Here is a 13,823-nt window from a genome sequence, read left to right as displayed (position 1 = left end):
AACCCTTTGTTGAGTCTTGGGGAATGCTACGTAGAGTATGGGAGGGTGATTTGGGCTGTGACATTTCAGATAGAGTGAAAGCAAGTGTTGGGGGCCGGTTTCAGGAGTAAAATGGACTTAACATTGAGACTTATCCAGCAAAAGATTTTGGGTCGTTTATATTGGACTCCAGTACATATGCACAGCTTGGATTTGGTGGATAATAATAGAAGCTAGGGTTGAGGTGAGGGGTACTTCATTACGTGTGCAATGGGAATTTTGTAGGTGAAGGATTTTTTGGAGGGTGTGTTGGATAGAATGGACACAATATTGTTTATAACCTTTCCGAGGATGCCTCTTCAGGCTCTTATATTATCTGGCAGGTGAATATGTGCGATTGCTAAAAGATATATACAATAGATTGACAAGGGTCTGATGGAGGCGGCAAAGCAGATTCTGAAGATGTGGAAGAGGCTAAAGTCCTTGATGAAAAATTGGTTTTATGTTGTTCAGATTCTGGCAGACTGAGAAAGTTTTGTTTCATACATTGGATCTGGAAGACCTTTATTTGGAACTTTGGACACCCTTTAACAATCTATATGGTATGTAGAGATTATTTCACATTGCGCAATGTTTGAGTTAATAGTGGGAATTCTGGGTGCGTTGAGTGTATATATCTGTGTGTATGTGAGTGTGTTTGGAGTGTCCTTTTTGTTTTATGTGTTTACTGAACTCATGTGTGGAACGCTGCATTTTTTAATTGGCTTGTATGATGTTACTCTATTTTCTGTTATATTTTGTAAATGGTTGGATTTCTTATTGAATTATTGCCGGGTGGGGGCGTGGCTTGGCAGCTATAGACTAGGCTGCTTTTCCTAGGAGATCCGTGATCCGAAAGCCGATCCGATGAAACGCATGCAGTCAGAACGTTGACTCCAGCACGAAAAGCTCAACGCGCGTGGACCTGAATGCCTGTCCCAACAGGAGGATTGAAGCACCATAGCAAATGTTATGATACTTTGTTTCCCCGATGGATGCCGTGGAACTTGTAACAAAATGGCGGTGACCTCAGACAAAGGAGCCCTTTGAAGTGAGGTCTGCGAACACAGAGTGCGCCCCCGTGGAACAAGGAGTCGGCGCGTCTTTGTGGAAGTGACTGATTGCAGCGCAGCAGTACTATACCCGTTGAGAAATGGGAGGCACGGCGCTGTAAGGCGGGCCACAACAGAGCGCTGGGACTGCAGGCGCATAGGATTGCCTGAGGAGCGTCGGAGAAGGTGACGGAGGTTCCCTTGCCTAACGAGAGCACAGCAGGAGCAGGACGGCCTGACAACGGGAGCGGAAAGCCCCCCCGGGCAGCACGACCTCCGCGACCGTGAGCTGCCACAGAGTATCACCAGATGCTGTGAGCAGGAGGCGAACATTGAGAATATGGGTGACGGCCACGCGAGCACACCGAAGGTGCAGATGCATGGCGAATACAGCAGATGATCCTGCAATGACTGCGCCATAACGAGGTGTTAGGCAGAAACCTGTGCAGTTCCCTTGGGGAACACTGCAAAAGATTTAAGACTACAGGTATAGCAGTAAACCCACTTGGTAGCAGTCTGCACCACCCAGATTTACCTGGTAGCTGTGGCTGAGCAGTCAGACTTCCCTCAAGAAGAGTTAGGCAGTATGCAAAGTATACACAGTATGTACTCAGACACAATAGCACAAGCAAACACTGACCAGAGCTTGGTTTCAAAAGTATATAGTTATTTATTTTTTTAAGAACACATAAGTTGAAAACACTCTAGCAAAGTATAGTAAAAACACTTAAAACACAGTTATAATGAAAGCAGTTTCAACCCTTACTCCTATCTAGACAACTCTAAGTTAACTCCACATAATTAAAACAGAGGTGAGGGCTTAACGTTAGATGACACTCTAGTAGGTTTAAGGAAGGGGTAAAAAGAAACAGAAATGGGTTAAACACACCACTCTAAGGTTCAGAACACTTGCAATAGGCTCAAAGAAGCACAAAGTCACAGGTGAGCAAAAGTCACTAGGCAGGGCCCACTCTTAGAGTAGCCGGAGCGAAAATGTGCCCAAGATCACACTGTTATTAGGGATTCAAAGTCTTGCAAAGAGTTAGAAAGAGTTTAGAGTGGCTTTAGAAGTTTAGCCAGGGTATTCCAGGCACTCCCAGGTTCGAAAGCCGGGGGCTAAATCTACCCCGTACAGTCGGTGGCAAGGGAGGCCAGGCGGAACACGGTACCTTAAGCGGAAAGGATCCTCCAGCGGTGGCAGTTGTTCCAGGCAGTGGCAGCAAGGCTCGACGTCGGTCAGGGGAGAAGAAGTTCTCGCAGAAGAGCAGAAGAAGGAGGTCGTTGCACTGCCCGGGAAGAAACCAGCCGCGGAGTCCTCCGGTCAAAGGGTTGTACCGACTTTCGTGGTTGGGGTAAAAAGTGGTGGGGTTCCGGTTGCCGGGGTGCTTGGCACTGGCAAGGCGGCCACGAGATACCTCGAGAAGCGAAAAGAAGGCGAAAACTGGTTGTCCCCACCAGTCAAGGGAAGGAGCCACTCCGTTAAGAGTTCTCCTCGGTCGTCGGGAAAAGTGGTGAGACGGTTCAGCAGGGCTCCACCGGGTGGTGTCGTCGAAGCAGGTCGGCTCAGCTCTTCCCTCGTCGGATTCCTGGTCCTGTGGCGACTTCTAAAGTTCCAGTCCCCAAAGCCCTGCTTTTATGCAGCAAACCCCCATTCACCCAGCCTAGCTGTCACTCAAACTTGCTAAGTGGTGAGCCGGCCGGCTCACCACTTGGGCCAATCAGGACGGAGTGCGACTTGAGTTACCAAGGTAACTCAGTCCAGGGTGCCTAAATCCCCCTCCACCCCTCCTAAGTACCCCAGACAGAGTGGCACCACTTTGGAGGGCTTCTGTGGAGAAGCCCGCCAAAAGTGGAAGAAAGGGCTCCACTTTGGGTCAGAGTTACAGAGGCGAACGCCAACACCATTTTAGGATCAAGTTTTGGCAAAAAGTCCCAACCGGAGTTATAATAATAAATATATAAACCGGCGGTATGTTTAAGGCTACCGTAAATAAATAATTAAATGTGTTAGCCTAAAACAATGGGAAATCCCATAGGAAAATATTCGCGGTCGAATATAAAAAGTAGTTTCCACTGCCACCAGCCAAAACTCAATCAGGGGGGACGGAGACGTGCCCCCTCGACTAACAGACCCTGGGGCAATCGAATTGCCCCAGCCAGTACGTCCACAATATGATGGTTTGTACTGGTTCTGTTCAGGATTCAAGACTAGCAAAGTCTTTGGTGACTTTACATGCCCTGGGAGACAGTAGTCAGTCCCAGGGTATGGAGTCTATGTTGGGGAGTCCCTAGGACACCCCTGGGTCACGGCACAGAGGGTGCTGTGTAACCCACATCACAAAAAATACATGAGGCCCTATGGAGTAAAAGACCCCATAGCCCATTCAACACAAGGTTTAACCAAGAAAACACACTTCAACATGTCCAAGAGTGAGGGTAAAAGAGTCCCACTCTTGGCAGGAGAAAAAGAGAAACCCCAGAAATCCAGCAAAGCTGCTGGGGGACTCACTAGGTAGGGAAATTCAGCCTAAACAGAGAATTCTCCCTAACACTCGCCCCCCCCAGACTAAGGGACAGGAGGATTTAATCCACTCCTGGATGAACCTCATACCTCTAGTCGATGATATACATCCTAGAGAGTCCATCAGCATTTTGATGGTGACACCTTGACCTATGTTCAATGGAGAACTCAAAGGTTTTCTTCTGCAAGCTAACGGACCTACAGACCCTTTGAGGAACATCAGTCTTTTTGTTATAGGGGATCTGGTTGACCAGTCCCTCAGAAGTTGGTACAACTTCTGAACCTAGGTTAGGCTTTTTGAAGGGGTCCTTATAAAGGATTCCCTTAGATCTAGAGGGGCCTCCAAGGTTCCTCACCACCTCTCTTGTGGGAGCAGGTTGGGTCTTAGGCCTCTTGGTTGGAGGGGTTGGGGTTAGGCAATGTACCTGCTTCCCCTTCCTCTTAGATCTACCCTTACCTATTTTAGGAGTTTCCCCCCTAATATTAGGATTTGAGTTGGGGTCTTCAGTAGAAGGTCCAACAGTCTGAAGGTTTTTGGCCTTAGACTTTTCTTTTCTGGTTTTCCACCAGCACTGAGAATTACCAGTTCTCTCAGGTCCAGATAGGGGCCTAGTTGGTCTATCCACCTCTTCCTCAGAAGCAGGGGGAGTCAGAGACTCTGAGACTAGGGGAACAATGATGGAGGTTGGTTGGGGCTCCCATGTTCCTAGCATACTATCCTGAAAGGTGCCTGGGTCAGAGGTCAACTTACTAAACCCAAGGCTTGTAGTGGGGTTCTCAGTAGAGGGTCCCACAGGCTTAGAAGGGTCCTTCAAGGTAGCCTTTCTAGCCAATTTGGTTAAGTTCTGCTTCTCCATACTGGGAGGCCTGGGGGTATGTGACACTACTCCTAGAGTTCTTAGGTCATTCCCCAACAGGACCTTCCCAGGTACCTCAGTCTGAACACTGACAGGGATCCTCACTGTCATGTTGTTACACTGAATGAGGGCTGGTAGAATAGGAACCATTTGGACAGGGCCTCCAGACATCTTAGTGGGACCTTTGGGTGCTTTGGCCACATCCTCAGGTTGAAAGAAGCTTTCATCCACTACTGTTCTGCTGGCCCCAGTGTCTCTCCTGGCAGGAGTATCCTGGCCATTGACAAGAACACTGTCCACATAATACACCTTAGAGTTAACAGGTAGGGAGTTATACACAACCCTATTCTGGGGACTAACCAGACCCATAGGCTCTAAGTTTACAGTTGCTTGAAGACCCAAGGGTTCTTCAGCAAAGAGTTCAAAGTGGGCACTAGCCATCTGTACTTCATCCTCAGGAGTGAAGGCTAAGGAGACTGTGCTGATCCCTGCAGGTTTACCCTTGCACTTGGGATCTCCTTTGATATGGTCAGTACCCTGACAGACATAGCATTGTCCAAATGCTCTCTGGAAGGGTGGCTTGTTCTGACCTCCTTCTGGCTTGTGGCCAGAAGGTACAGTAGCCTGAATAGGTTTCCCATGTGGCTTACCCTGGTTATTTTGTGGTTTGGGGCCCTCTTTGGGATAGGAATTATTAGAATTCTCTTTGGAGTCTGTTTTTGGCTGTTTCTCCCCATCCTTCTTCTGAGTTACCCCAGAATCCTTGTGAGTGGCCCTGTTGGCAACCCACAAGTCAGCAGCCCTAGCCAGTTTCCGGGAATCTAATTCCTTGGAATCAGCCAAGTGTTGTCTGAGCTCAGGAGAGCAGGCATCATAAATAGTCTCCAACATAAACAAATTCTTCATACCTTCATAAGTGTTCACCTTGTAACCCTTAATCCATCCCTCTAAGTTTTTCAAACATTCACTCACCCAGGTAGCCCAAGGGGTACCATCATGCTTTTTGAGGCTCCTAAACCTCTTAAGATACTGGGAAGGGGTCTTCCCAAACCTAGCTATCAAAGCTAGTTTCACACATTCATAGTCCTTCCTATCCTCCTCCCCCATCTCCATTACCACATCAGTTGCAACAGGGGGAAGCCTAGAGAACAACCAGGTGAGTAAGTCATTTCCTGTGATGTTCTGGAGCCCATGATTATATTCAAACAGAGACAACCAATCCAACACATCCAACTTAGGCTCATACATACCAATCAATTCTTTAGGCATCCGGGGTCTTTTAGGACTGGAACTTCTAGAGGAGCCAGAGAGAGAAGCATTCTCAACAGATAATTTCTTCATTTCTAAGTCATACTTGAGCTCCATTTCCCTTAGCCTTAGTTCTTTGTCAGTTTGAGCATTAAGTTTCTTATACTCCAATTCTAGTTTCATTTTCTCCAGTTCAAAGTATTGAGGACTAAATGTGGGACCTGGTAAAGGTCCAGTAGGTACAGCAGGTAGAGCAGGCAGAGGCCTAGGGGGGACAGTCACAACAGCCTCACCCTCCTCTTCTGACTCTTCCTCAGAATCATCAACATTTTGCTCCATGTTAATTTCAATACTGTCATCTACAGTTACTGGAGTGGTAGGTTCCTCTGAACCATCACCCAGGCTTTGGTTAGCTAACAATCTTTCAATCAGCTCCATTTTCTTGCCCTTAGTCAGGAGATCCTTATGTTTACAGAGCACTCTTAAACAATCAGCAGTTTTGGCTGCAAGGGACTCTTGACTATAGCTTTCTATAACTGACATGTTAGAGGATTACTTTTACAGTGCTAAGCTTTGTGGTTAGTTGCACTAAGGTATCTAAAGCACAATAAAATGTATACTCAATACAAATCCCACCGCTGTACACCAGTGTTAGGCAGAAACCTGTGCAGTTCCCTTGGGGAACACTGCAAAAGATTTAAGACTACAGGTATAGCAGTAAACCCACTTGGTAGCAGTCTGCACCACCCAGATTTACCTGGTAGCTGTGGCTGAGCAGTCAGACTTCCCTCAAGAAGAGTTAGGCAGTATGCAAAGTATACACAGTATGTACTCAGACACAATAGCACAAGCAAACACTGACCAGAGCTTGGTTTCAAAAGTATATAGTTATTTATTTTTTTAAGAACACATAAGTTGAAAACACTCTAGCAAAGTATAGTAAAAACACTTAAAACACAGTTATAATGAAAGCAGTTTCAACCCTTACTCCTATCTAGACAACTCTAAGTTAACTCCACATAATTAAAACAGAGGTGAGCGCTTAACGTTAGATGACACTCTAGTAGGTTTAAGGAAGGGGTAAAAAGAAACAGAAATGGGTTAAACACACCACTCTAAGGTTCAGAACACTTGCAATAGGCTCAAAGAAGCACAAAGTCACAGGTGAGCAAAAGTCACTAGGCAGGGCCCACTCTTAGAGTAGCCGGAGCGAAAATGTGCCCAAGATCACACTGTTATTAGGGATTCAAAGTCTTGCAAAGAGTTAGAAAGAGTTTAGAGTGGCTTTAGAAGTTTAGCCAGGGTATTCCAGGCACTCCCAGGTTCGAAAGCCGGGGGCTAAATCTACCCCGTACAGTCGGTGGCAAGGGAGGCCAGGCGGAACACGGTACCTTAAGCGGAAAGGATCCTCCAGCGGTGGCAGTTGTTCCAGGCAGTGGCAGCAAGGCTCGACGTCGGTCAGGGGAGAAGAAGTTCTCGCAGAAGAGCAGAAGAAGGAGGTCGTTGCACTGCCCGGGAAGAAACCAGCCGCGGAGTCCTCCGGTCAAAGGGTTGTACCGACTTTCGTGGTTGGGGTAAAAAGTGGTGGGGTTCCGGTTGCCGGGGTGCTTGGCACTGGCAAGGCGGCCACGAGATACCTCGAGAAGCGAAAAGAAGGCGAAAACTGGTTGTCCCCACCAGTCAAGGGAAGGAGCCACTCCGTTAAGAGTTCTCCTCGGTCGTCGGGAAAAGTGGTGAGACGGTTCAGCAGGGCTCCACCGGGTGGTGTCGTCGAAGCAGGTCGGCTCAGCTCTTCCCTCGTCGGATTCTTGGTCCTGTGGCGACTTCTAAAGTTCCAGTCCCCAAAGCCCTGCTTTTATGCAGCAAACCCCCATTCACCCAGCCTAGCTGTCACTCAAACTTGCTAAGTGGTGAGCCGGCCGGCTCACCACTTGGGCCAATCAGGACGGAGTGCGACTTGAGTTACCAAGGTAACTCAGTCCAGGGTGCCTAAATCCCCCTCCACCCCTCCTAAGTACCCCAGACAGAGTGGCACCACTTTGGAGGGCTTCTGTGGAGAAGCCCGCCAAAAGTGGAAGAAAGGGCTCCACTTTGGGTCAGAGTTACAGAGGCGAACGCCAACGCCATTTTAGGATCAAGTTTTGGCAAAAAGTCCCAACCGGAGTTATAATAATAAATATATAAACCGGCGGTATGTTTAAGGCTACCGTAAATAAATAATTAAATGTGTTAGCCTAAAACAATGGGAAATCCCATAGGAAAATATTCGCGGTCGAATATAAAAAGTAGTTTCCACTGCCACCAGCCAAAACTCAATCAGGGGGGACGGAGACGTGCCCCCTCGACTAACAGACCCTGGGGCAATCGAATTGCCCCAGCCAGTACGTCCACAATATGATGGTTTGTACTGGTTCTGTTCAGGATTCAAGACTAGCAAAGTCTTTGGTGACTTTACATGCCCTGGGAGACAGTAGTCAGTCCCAGGGTATGGAGTCTATGTTGGGGAGTCCCTAGGACACCCCTGGGTCACGGCACAGAGGGTGCTGTGTAACCCACATCACAAAAAATACATGAGGCCCTATGGAGTAAAAGACCCCATAGCCCATTCAACACAAGGTTTAACCAAGAAAACACACTTCAACATGTCCAAGAGTGAGGGTAAAAGAGTCCCACTCTTGGCAGGAGAAAAAAAGAAACCCCAGAAATCCAGCAAAGCTGCTGGGGGACTCACTAGGTAGGGAAATTCAGCCTAAACAGAGAATTCTCCCTAACACGAGGTAAGCATGGACATGATGCCGCCATCGCTGTCTGTTGCCACTATACCCAAACAAAAGTGTAATAGGCAATATAGCCCGGTTATAGTGGGCAAACCAGGACCCAGTGCCGCAAATATCCCCCCCCCCCCCGGGGCCCAAGGAACAATATATTACCAATGAGATAAAACAGCAGGAAGAACCACAACGCATGAACACGGGCGCAAGGCGCACTGATAGTGGGCCACGACACAGGGGGAGCGGACAGCGAAACAGAGCTCCTGACGGGGGCAACAAGGCAATGAGCTGAAGATGTGGAGGTTCAAAATAGGGGATGGGAAGGCCATAGCAGCGAGTGGGCTACATTGAAGAGATTGGAGGAGAAGCTTGGCCAGCGTCACCCGAGCTGGGCTGCCCCGGGGTGCCGAGCAATATATCCCTGCACGCGGGGGACTGGACAGTGAGGTGCACACGGCAGCCGCGAATGGACACTATTTAGCACGGCAGCAGGCGAAAATACACCATTGGGCCTGTAAACAGTGCTGAAAGCCGAGGGGGCATAAGAGGTCTCCACCCTTTGTTGAGGGTGAACGCTTGAGGGGATTCTCTGCCATAAGTACCCTGAGGTGTCGGAAGGGAGCAAAGAGCCTAGGAGAGTGCGGGGATGGCACACTGAGTGCGAAGACTGGAGAGCACGAAGTATAGAGCTGAGATGGGTTGCGGAAGGAGCAAGAGTGACCTCAGTGAACATTGACAGTGGTGCACAAGGAGCACAAGAGGCAGGGGGTTCGACCGGGGCCAGCAGCAATCTACAAGAAACAGTAAGGACGAACAGAAACGTGGGAGGACACAACCCACCCATGGATATAGCTCAGCGCGTGTGCATCCATACGGGATACTTCGAGGATAATGGCCTGGGCCTGGAGGGGATCGTAAGCGACGCAGGAGGATAGCGAAGTAGAAGCGCCACACTGCAAACGATACTTGACTGGGACCGCAAGATGACAGGGAGAGTAATCAAGGGCAAAAGCAAGCAACCCACGATGGAAGCGTTTGCTAAAACACAGCAGTCCCCAACGGTGTCGGCACACAGTGGCGCAAAGGCACCCACGGAAAGTCCCCCGGGGACCGAAGACCAACAGATACTCATGGCCATAACGGAGCTGAGAGAATCATGGGGGATAGCAATGGCGGACCTGCGAACCTCCTTAGAGGCCAATATAGACGCAGTGGGAATGGATGTCAACCTGCTGCGACAAGACGTTAGGGCGCTGGCGGACAGGACGAGCAATCTGGAGAGTGCGGTCAAAACTAACACGGACACCAGCACCAGTAACGCAAAGAGGTCCACATACTAAAGCAGCAGGTAGCCAACCTGGAGAATCATGTGGAGGAAGCTGAAGGAAGGGCTAGACGGAATAACATCCGCGTGGTGGGCCTGCCAGAAGGAGAAGGTGGTCAGGACCCTACTGATTATGTCGAGAACATGATCCTGCAGGAAATAGGGGCCGACAAACTCTCACAAGGATTCACAGTAGAGCGAGCGCACAGAGCCCTCATGAGGAAACCGAAGCCTGGAGCTCCCCCACGCGCAATAATTGCTAAGATACTGAATTACACAGATTGCAAGAAGATCCTGGAGTACTTTCGAAAAGGAGGAACGATTGAAAGAGCCTCGGCTACTATAACAGCTTATCCTGATTATACCATGCTGGTCCAGAGGCAGCGGTATAGCTATGTGGCTGTAAAAAGGAGGCTGCGCACGGCCGGCATCAAATATATGCTCTTGTACCCTGCCAGACTAAAAGTATTGCACAAGAGTAGAATGTTCTTTTTTGACACCCCGTAGGAAGCAGCGACATGGCTGGACCTGCAGGGCTGTCCGGAACGAGATGCGGAACGGGCCCAAGAAGAGCACGATAAGTGATGGGGATGTTACATATATATTGGGGTATCACGCAACAGAGTACCCCAGTAGAGACTTGGTATAGACATTGATAGACAGTAATGGATGGGAATTGTTTAAACTGTGATCCGACATCCTGGATTTAGCCGGAGCTTGACGGACTGGAATATAGAGTATTGAACACATGAGTAAAATGTATAACGATGCATGGTTGAATTGAAGCAAGTAGGAGCGGCAGGATATAGGCACCTTACACCCCCCCACCCCGCCCCGCCCCCCCGAGCCCCCTCCCCCCCACCCCCCCCCCCCGGATTAGCAGTAGTAGTAGTAGGATAGCCATTAGGGCGACCTCACCCTGCAGAGCTTCGAGTACAGGCTATTGCCAGAAAGAGCTAGATGCGGGGGGTGCCTGAGATCCAGGGATGGAGCTGGGCAACAGTTGGGGGGGGGCAATTTTGGGGAAGAGAAGGGAGGAGGTAGGGAGGTGGGAAGGGGTTTTTGGGGTGTTTGTAGTTATGAGGAGTTTAAGTTGGAAAACAAGCCTATATAGACTGAGATGGAGGATAGACCTGGACTGCACGGGTGGGAGGCGGGAGGGAACTCTGATAGGCCATGCGAGACCTTAAAATAATCACGTGGAATGTCAGGGGCTTAACAGTTATTTAAAGAGGAACAAGGTCATGTTGTACCTGCGTAGATAAAAGATAGACATAGCACTGTTACAGGAAACTCACCTGACCCGGGAAAAGTTGGAGACGGTTACTAAGAAATGGAAAAGGGTGGTGGCGGGATCGTCATACTCGGCTTATGCAAGGGGAGTGCTTATTTGGGTGGCGCTGCACGTCCCGTTTCAACTGTTGCAGGAAGTAGCGAAGGCAGATGGAAGAATGGTTATAATAAGGGGACTGGTAGTGAATAGGGAGATAAGCATTGTGAATACATATGCCCCGAATCAAAACACAGTGGCATATTTCAGAACGCTGTGCGCCAACCTAAGCATAGGTATGGGGAGTGCGGTGAACTGGGGAGGGGACTTTAACTGTGTGCTAAACCCGAGATTGGACAGATCAGATGGGAAGATAGATAGACCCACCCCAGCTGCCAGAGCGTTGCAGACATTACTGGATGACTTTGGCATGGAAGATGTGTGGAGAACAAGACACCCCCAAGAGAGGCAATACTCGCATTACTCAGCCCCGCAGCAGTTGCATACGAGGCTGGACTATGTATTTGCTACGTCAGAGGTAATTGCAGAGATCGCGCAAGTAAAATACAAAGCGAGGGTACTATCGGACCACTCACCTCTTGTCCTCGAATGGCAATATTGCCCCCCGAGAGCAAGGATTCCGACATGGCGCCTCCGCGTGGAGGCACTTAAGGATCCCTTCTTCAGGGAGGATATGAGGGAGGAGATTATAAATTATTTTGAATTGAATACTGGTAGCGTGGATTCGGCGGGTACATTATGGGAACCCTTCAAAGTTGTGATGAGAGGGGTAGCTATTGCAAAATCTAAAGGCCTGCAAGGGGGGGGGGATCTTGGCTGACCTACAAGAAACAGAAAGGGAATTGGAAACGGCATTGAAGAAAGGAGGTAATACTAAGGAAGACATGGAACAGATACTCAAACTGCAGCATGAATGTGAGGGGCACTGGGAAAGACTGTGTAACCTCAGCTATAAAAGATATATAGAAAGACAGCATGCGGGAGGGGACAAAACAGGGAGACTCCTGGCGTGGTTATACAAGAGCGAAACCCCTAGACCCATGATCCGAGTGATAACGAGGGAGACGGTAGCACAGCTGACACTCAAGAGGGAGTTAATCAGGAGTTTGCAGATTATTACAGGGTATTATATGGGGATAAGGGGGAAAGGGACCATGCAACGGTATTAGAAACATTGGAGGATATAGGACTGCCCAAGACAAGCGTTGAGGAAAGAGAGGAGTTGGATGCACCGATCACTTTGGAGGAGTTAGAAGAGGTGGTGAGACAGCTGCCCACTAGCAAGACTCCGGGGGCTGATGGACTCCCAAGTGAATTTTATAAAGCGTATATAAAGAAGAGGTGCTTCCCCCAATGTTAGAAATGTTAAATGAGGCCTTTGAGGTGGGAAGATTACCAGAGTCACTTAGAGAAGCGATTAGAATACCGCTCCCTAAACCCAACAAGCCTGGGCATAGCTGTGGCTCCTACAGACCTCCGTCAATGTTAAATCAAGACAGCAAAATATTGACGGCAGACTTGGCGAACAGAATGCGTAGAGTGATTGGAAAACTAATACACCCTGACCAAACGGGCTATGTCCCGAATAGGAATATAACTCGTAATCATAGAAGACTCCAACGGATTGTTGAAATGGGGAGCGGGAGTGAGGGCGAAATGGCAATTGTGTCCTTGGACGCGGTAAAGGCCTTTGATTCGGTCAAGTGGCAATGGCTGCTGGCCGGCTATGGATAGGGGCCTGGATACTTAAGGTGGGCGAAGAGGCTATATAGTGAACCACTGCACAGGGTCAAAACAGGATCAGTAATATCCGAAAGATGGCAACTTAGCAGAGGCACTAGGCAGGGATGCCCATGGTCCCCAATGCTTTATATATTAGCCCTGGAGCCACTCGCAATATCCCTCAGACAAAAATACGATAGTATAGGTATCGAGGTGGGAGGAGAACGTCACTTGATCTCCTTATATGCGGATGACTTGCTGCTGTACTTGAGGCACCCGGAAGAAAACCTCCAGTACATCCTGGAATTGATGGAGATATGCGGGGCTGTCTGGTATAGCGGTGAATCCTCAAAAATCTAGTATCTTCCCTTTAGGCAGTTATAGGGGAATCCCTGTGGGACGGCTACCGGTATTACAAATACCATGGGCGGATGGTACCTTTCGGTATCTTGGGATAGATGTGTACCACACAGTGGAAGAGGAGCATAGGCACAACACCGAGGTAGCCATTGAGAAAATCGAGAAGTGTAGGAAATTCTGGGTTAAGTTGCCCCTAGCAATGATGGTACGAGGGGCAATGCTTAAGATGGTGGTACTACCCAGGCTACTGCATTATTTTGGGAATATCCCATACCTGATACCCAAGAAGTTCTTCACTAAACTCAACAGCATGTGTAGGGATTTCTTGTGGCATGGTACCCAGAATAGGGTGGCACTATGGAAGCTGCAGAACTTCTATGAGAAAGGGGGGATAAAACTGCCTAATTATGAGGTCTATTATGTAGCGAGCCAACTGCAATATATCGCTCAATGGCTCCCGGATGAAGTGACCCCCGAGTCCAGGTTGTTTGGACATGATTATGCCCCATTCTATTTAAGGGAAATGATCTGGTTGCCCAAGACAGAGATGGAAGAGCGTCCTAAAATGATGCTGCTTGGATGGAAGATGTGGCGCCGGGCACGCCAGATGATGGAGAACCCATTCCGTGCTCCCCGCAGGTGCCACTCGTGGCACTGGC

The 13,823-nt window shown here is 48.9% G+C and overlaps 1 protein-coding gene across 4 annotated transcripts in view; it reads right to left on the bottom strand.

The window, feature by feature from the left end:
- Positions 1 to 13,823, bottom strand: part of USP40 (ubiquitin specific peptidase 40) — a 2,045,603-nt gene that overhangs the window by 611,603 nt on the left and 1,420,177 nt on the right. The window lies entirely within an intron of this gene.

This window comes from Ambystoma mexicanum, chromosome 9 (assembly GCF_040938575.1).
Source record: "Ambystoma mexicanum isolate Mex_15411 chromosome 9, UKY_AmexF1_1, whole genome shotgun sequence".
NCBI classification, from domain to species: Eukaryota; Metazoa; Chordata; class Amphibia; order Caudata; family Ambystomatidae; genus Ambystoma; species Ambystoma mexicanum.
The sequence above is the reverse complement of the archived record's forward strand: the minus strand, read 5'-3'. Positions and strand labels throughout refer to the sequence as shown.